At 36.3% G+C, this 7,669-nt stretch overlaps 1 long non-coding RNA gene across 2 annotated transcripts; it reads right to left on the minus strand.

The window, feature by feature from the left end:
• Positions 1-267: 267 nt before the first annotated feature.
• Positions 268-7,136, minus strand: LOC122146011. Of its 2 annotated transcripts, none has more exons than XR_006160708.1 (3): positions 7,065-7,136; positions 707-828; positions 268-464 (listed from the first exon to the last, which is right to left on the minus strand). It is a non-coding gene; the product is annotated as an uncharacterized LOC122146011 (long non-coding RNA). The 2 variants fall into 2 exon arrangements; XR_006160709.1 differs by having other exon boundaries at positions 682-828.
• Between the last annotated feature and the right edge of the window lie 533 nt (positions 7,137-7,669).

Here is a 7,669-nt window from a genome sequence, read left to right on the forward strand (position 1 = left end):
TGTTAATAAGCTATCATTTCACACTGATTTTAGTTATAAATTATGGGTAGGGTTAGGTTTAGGGGTAGAGATTGGGTTAAGTCTATATTTTTGGACAGTAATGTTGATCCAGGATCAACAAAAGATGTTGATCCAGGAACTTGTCTTACTTGGCAAAATCACGGCAAGCATTAGAAGGAGATGTTGATGAAGGTTTTTGTATTTATTGGAAAAATTAATGAATGATTGTTTATATTTTTTGTCTCTTTTTATCATCTTTTTGATTGGAGCTTTACCCCCTGAGGAGGTTCACAGTGCTCCATTGAGAGGTGGAGAAGCTAATCTTGATTGATTTTTTCCTGAACGGTGCACATCTCTTTCAGTGGTTAACGTGCTATATAATCTGCAGCCTGGGACCATGTTAATTCACTCAGCTGGACCAGAGTGAAACCACGGTGGTATCATTCTGTGAGAGGAGGAGAACTCTATAAGTGAAGAATAAAGACGCAGTGAGAGCAAATGGAGCGTGCAATTCACTCTATGGTGTGTTTGCATTTACTATTTGCATTACTTGTGCATGATTGAACCTGAGAGCTGTGATTATGAGCCCTTATTAGCACACAAGAATGGAATTAAGAGCACATCCAACTGCTTTACTTGAATATCTGATCAATTTCAAAGTATAGAATAGAATCATTTCACCACAGAAGAGCCATGAAGTTATTACAGGTTCAGTCCCTCTGGAGGAACTGGAGGTTAAGTATCTCGCTCAAGGCCATGACACTGATGAGCTCAGGACTCGCTTCGGATGACGATCAAACCAGCAGCCAAACAGATTCATACTTATTACTGCAAAATATAAGAAATAAAGAGAGAAAGAAATGAATACTGTTATTCTCCAATGATGCAATAAATCCGTCAAAAGTGTCAGAAGACATTTGCAACGTTACAAAAGATTTCAAAGAATCCTGAAAAAAAAAAGTATCACGGTTTCCACAAAAAAATTAAGCAGAACAAATGTTTTCAACTAATAATAGTTAGAAATGTTTCTTGAGCAGCAAATCAGCATATTCGAATGATTTCTGAAGATCATGTGACACTGAAGACTGGAGTAATGATGCTGAAAATATAGCTTTGCATCATGCACTCTCAGAACAAAGGTACAAAAGCAGTCACTGGGGCAGTACCTTCTCAAAAGGCACACCTTTGTACCTTAGGAGTCCATATTGGTTCCTTAAAGGTACAAATTAGTACCTAAAGTGTACATATTAGTACCTTAAAGGTAAAGTGTACCTTTTGTAAAGGTACCACCCCAGTGACAGCTTCTGTACTCTTTTTTTCTGAGAGGAATAAATTACATTTGAAAATATATTGCAATAGAAAACAATTATTTAAAATTGTAATATTTCACAATTTTTACTGTATTTTTGATCAGGTAAATGCAGCCTTGATGCACATAGGATACTTTATTCAAAAACATTAAAAATCATATGAGCACAAACTTTTGAACAATAGTGTACTATTTCAAAATGGTATTTTAATAAATATAATAAAACATTCAATAGGTACGTTTACAGGGACACTTTTTGCTACCATCAGAATAAATTCATTCTGATTGATGAATCCGAATGTAGTGTGAATGCTAAATAAAGTGATCCGGGTTTATATGTCACAAGCTTCTGATCGGATTTAATCTTTTGACATGAGCACACTGCATGAATATACACAGTTTCCCGTTGTTGTCGCATACAGTTTTAAAAAGCATGCATGCTATTATCTACTTCTGGTACTAATTAGGCGACGACCAGCACATGAACTGTTGTGCTGTGCTGCTAAGGCTACTTAAAAAAAAATATATAAAAATAAAAATAAAAGTTGTAAAAGTGCCCCTTCCTGCACCCAAAACCAGTCGTTTGTTGATGAGAGTTTTAAACAAGTACTGGTGGGACGTTGTCCTGCTCCACTTCACAGACGCCGAGTGAAAGAGGAGTTTTATAATGACGGGACACTCATTTATGACACTTTATTCACCAGGAAGAACAGCTTTCAATCCGATCCAGTGTTTAAATTTCCTCTCGCTCGGATTACAAAAGGAATATACCACCTCTCACAATCCGTTCAAATTTTTAGTTGGATCTGCCCAATTCAATCTGATTGACCTGTTTACATGTGACTTTTTTATTCTGATTGTGCTTCTAGTCCTATTACGATCGGATTAGTAGGGTCCATGTAAACACAGCTAATGTTTTTCTGAATCTAATGAGAATTAAAAAAAAATATATATTCCATTTCACAAAAGTTGAAAAAGCTTCTTGAGATTATTAAAATGTTTTTTCACACTAAAGGCTGGAATATATTAAATTAAAACACTAGGCATCATACACTTACATACTTTATAAACAGACAGATAGGAAAAATCAGCCATCATACACTAATCGACTGAGGATCACACACTACCAGACTTTAATGTCCTTCGATCACAACAAACTCATGCAGAAACGTGCGTCTTGTTGCTAGGAGATGCATGACACTAAAAAACAAACAACATGTGTTCTAAAATTGGCTCAAAATATCAAACATGTTTGATCTTCTCTGACTGGATGGAATTATGGTCTGAATCTAAAAATCAGAGTCTGTGACCTCATACACTATGCAATTTTTTAGTGTCAACTTGTTCAGACTGTAAATCAGGGGGAAAAGTTGTGTAGTGTATTACAGCCTTAAAAAAAGTTATTTTAACAACTCTTACAAATAAAAGGTTTCAAACAGGGTTTTGGCAGTGATGGCATAGAACAACCATTTTTCGTTGTTCTCAAAGAACCTTTCAGTATATAGAACCCTTTGTGCAATGGTTCCATGGATGATAAAAGTTCTTCATGGGACCATCAATGCCAATAAAGAAGCTTTATTTTAAGAGTGTTTAAGGTTCTTTGAGGAACCCCAAATGGTTCTTTTATAGCATCACTGCAAAAAAAAAAAATAATAAAAAAAAAAAAAAAAATTGGTGGACAGAGTTTATTTAGTTCATTTAGTAATCACATTCACTTAGTAATTATTTATAAATTATTTTATATAATTCAATTACATACAAATTATATTTAATCAACATTTTATATATAAAATAAACATTTTATAAATAAAACTATTAAATACAATTTATAAATATGCTATTTAGCATCTCTGGCATAAATGTCATCTGGTCCTAAAAATGTTTAATTTGGGGTGAAATATGTCTTGCACATATTGCTTCACCTGGACTGAGTTCAAAGCAAGACACTTTGAGCACTTGGATTATGACAACTTTGCCGCTCTGACCCGGTCCGAGTCGGACTCGCTCTTTCTCCATCACTCGTTCTTTTGCTTCCTGTGTGCCAGTTGGCAATCCCAGGCCAGGGATCTGTCAGTGTCGATTGAGCTGAAAGGGCAGGGTCCAGGCTAAAGCAGCCGGGCCAGTCGTGGGCCCACCGTTTCATCCAAATAAGCCTGGGAAAAAAAAAGTGAGCGAGTGTGTGTGTGTGTGTGTGTGTGTGTGTGTGTGAGAGAGAGAGAGAGAGAGAGAGAGCACATTCCAGCAAGTAGAGCTGCCAACACCCCCCACACACACAACTAGGTTTTTTTTTGCAAAAGCAAGCCATGAATGAGATTAACAAAAGGGTCCTGTAAGAGCCCTTCTTGGCCGCTTTCCATGTCAACAGCTCTCGGGGTCAAAGGTCGCACTAACTACATTCATTCCCAGCAGACCCTGCTGGTCTACAACACAAGCTGCCCGAGTCTGGCAACAGCGGAGAGACCGGACAGAAACAGAGAGAGAGAGAGAAAAAAGTTGAGTTTTTCCTCTTCCACTAATCCCCGGAGATATTCCAAATCTTTCCACATGTTTCGGCCGAATTAAAGCAATATCACACCTTGCAAATGGAACGGAAAGAAAAAAAGAGACAGGATGGAGAGAGCGGAGGCGAAAACGGAGGAGAGGGAAGGTTATTACTGAGTGCACATTTACGGCCCCTCACACATGGAGCCGAGCACCTGATTTCACTCAGAGTGAAAAAGGCTGGGCGCTTTCAGCTTAGCTACATAAAAATGTCAGTCATTTAATAGATGCACAACACACCTGGGCTGACAAGCGGGATCATGTAATCCAATTACACGCAAATGCATTAGGTAAATAGCGTAAGGACTGATAACAATGTTAAATGGCTGCCAGATTCCACTGCCAAATACTCGGCCTGTGGAGACGGTGGAGCAGATTGACGTGGGTTTGGATCTTGCTGGGAATACAGGAAATATTTTGAGGAAAGCAATGTTAATTTCTAATGCAAAATAATTTTTAATGCCAATGACCAGCCAGTGTGTGAGGAACTGATCATTTGGATCATTTGCAATCCACAGTCAAAACATTTACACAACTGGTCAAAAATGTGGAGTCTCTTCTGCTCACCAAGGCTGCATTTATTAACGAAAAATACAGTAAAAAGAGTAAAAATGTGAAATATTCTTACAATTTAAATAACTGTTTTCTATGTCAATATATTTATAAAATGTATAAAATATAAAATGTCATTTATTCCTGTGATCAAAGCTGAATTTTCAGCATCATTACTCCAGTCTTCAGTGTCACACGATCCTTCAGAAATCATTCTGATATAATGCATTAAAACACATCTATAAATATCTTTAATTACAGTTATTTATGAAAATGATATAATGAATTACAACATACATTATGAATATATTTATAATGCATTATACATAAAAACTACAAGTTTTACCGGTTCTCTCAAAGATATGAACAAACGTTCTTCCAGAAATTTTCACAGAATGTTTGTTCAAAGTTATTTGGTCTTTAATAATATTATTTATAAATTGTATGTGGAATGTTTTTTTTTTATTATTATTTTAGTTGGTTGTTTTTTAAACATTATTACTAATTACTTGTTTCAGAGAACATTCAAATAATGTTCCCTTAATGTTTCATTACATAAACATTCACATAAAAAAACAATATTTTTTTTTTTTAAACTGGACATTCAAAAACAATGTATTCATAACTTAATGTTAGCAAAACATTCTGAGAACATATTTTTCTGTGAATGAATTCAGCATCTCAGTAGATTGTAACAGTGAGGAATCAGAAATCAATACACTTGTTAAGTCACTTTCTCGATGGTCTGAGTGCACCTGAACACTGAATCTAACAGCGAGCGTCTGCTTCAAGTGTAAAGAAGACCAAGAGAGAAACAGCTGCAAGTAAGAGAAGTAGAAGAGAAAAAAAGCAATGGCCATGGGGGAAGGGGGAGGTGCTGGGGGGATCACAGATTTCTTTTTCATTTTATCCTTGATCTCTTTCTTTTTCTCTTTCAGCAAGATCCAGAGCCCCTCCCCAGCCCCCCGCAGAGCCGCAGCCCAGCCGAGAGCAGCGCTACACGGGCTCAACCCCGACCAGCTGCAGGCTCCTGGAGCTCCACACAGAGAGAGAAGAAAAGAGAAAAAACTTGTGTGCGAATGTGAAAAAGAGAGAGAGAAAGAGAGAGAGACACTTGATGACAGGCAAAGTTTTTCGGGAGGGATTCGCCACTCAAAGACACAACAGAGAGAAGCAGAGTGCTAAAGTTTCAAAGACACAGAGCCGAAGGATTTCCACAGGGCTGGACTTCCTCTGCAGTAAGTTAGCAGGAGGTCAAACGTCAACCAATGACGGATCTTACAATCAAACACCCAATAACCAGCCGGTAACCATCAAATCTCGGCACACGGCACATGACAGGCTGTGAAGATCACTCGACACTGACAGAATGAGGGGAAAAAACTGTGTGTTGACGGATCTCATGAGCAAATGTTTTTAAATGAAGAACATGATAACCTGACAATCAGTGCATGCATTTTCCAATAGATTACACTGCAAAAAAAATGTTGAAGTTATTCTTAGATGTTTCTTTTTTAATGCTGTCTTTCGAGTTTAAAGGTAAACTGTGTAATTATTTCTTCTAAAAGTTGATAACAATACTGAGACTGCATAGAGACAATATAAAAATGCCCATGAAGTTTGGAATAATTACAAATTATTAACGTTTTTGAAAAAAGTATCTTCTGCTCACCAAGACTGCATTTATTTGATCTAAAATACAGTAATAGCCTACTGTGAAATAGTATTACAACTTAAATTTTTTCTATTTGAATATATTGTAAAATGTAATTTATTTCTGTGATGCGCAGCTGTATTTTCAGCATCATTCCTCCAGTCTTCAGTGTCACATGATCTTCAGAAATCATTCTAATATACTGATTTGCTGTGCAGTTATTATCATTTATTGTGCTCAATTATGTTCTCAATATTATATATGTTGAAAACGTTGCTGCTTAAGTTTTTTTTTTTTACATATAAAATGCAACTATAACATTAGAAATGTAAACGATAGATAGATAGGTAGGTAGGTAGGTAGGTAGGTAGATAGATAGATAGATAGATAGATAGATAGATAGATAGATAGATAGATAGATAGATAGATAGATAGATAGATAGATAGATAGAGACAGGGACGGATGTCAAGAACCTGTTTGGAAACAATCATAATATTTGCAATTCCGTTTGGTGCCTCTAGTGGCCTTTAAAAACTCCACTCACTGCATTATTTAGTTTGACCATAAACATTTACTCATTACATTACATTTACAAAAAATTGGGTATCACAAACAAACTGTGAGCAGGGAAGATGATCAAGAAAGTCAAACTCTTCTGCTCAGACCTCACCAAGCACCTGGCATGTGTGTTATCAAGACATCAGGCTGAAATCCTCAACCATTTCAAAGTGACAGCTCTTATCTTTACAGCCGAGCCAGCGGCAAACCTCTGCCATATGACAGGACATACGGTGGGCCACTGTCAGCCCACCTACAACACATCAATCATGAATAGGAGGCCGTCCCACACACCTGTAGCCACGTGCATCTATCTGAACAGAGCCACAGGATGCACAGGTGACAGTTAAACCCTGACTAACACAGAAATGTATCACTTGAACTGTAGGAGAGTGACAAAACACAAGCATCCTTTCAAAATCAAGTGCATTTGTAGTGCAGAAACTTACATTTAAAGGAACACACCTCATCTTCATGTCAGTGCAAACCTGTATTACTTTTTCCTTCTGTAAAACACAAAATGGAACATTTAGCAGAAGGTTCATGGTGCTCATTTACATAGAAATAAAAGTGCAAAATCATTATATCATTAATCAAAAACATTATAAAATCTACATTAGTAACTATATTCCAAGTCCTGTGAAGTAATACAATAACTTAAGATGTTGTTCACTTAAAATCTGCTTTTCCAGCTCAATTGCATTTATGCAAATTCAAATTTGGGTTTGGAACTAACAGAGAAAATTATTACAGAATTTAAATTTTTAGGTGAATGATCTGAATGCAGAAATGATTCTGATATTTCAGTCTTTTAATTTGTTCTGGGAAATGCATCTCCTGTTGTTCTCAGAACATTGTAGCATGTTATGTCCAGTTACATTATTACAACATTTGTCCTAAGTTATCTTTCTCAAAACATAAGTACAAAAAAACATTATTTATAAACATTTATGAATAGTTTTCTGAAACATTTCAGTTGGATGTTTTTCTAAGATTTTTTTAACGTTGCCACTTACAGAACGTTCAAAGAACATTCAGAAGTAACATTCGCATA

The sequence above is a fragment of the Cyprinus carpio genome, chromosome A8 (genome assembly GCF_018340385.1).
Source record: "Cyprinus carpio isolate SPL01 chromosome A8, ASM1834038v1, whole genome shotgun sequence".
NCBI lineage: Eukaryota > Metazoa > Chordata > Actinopteri > Cypriniformes > Cyprinidae > Cyprinus > Cyprinus carpio.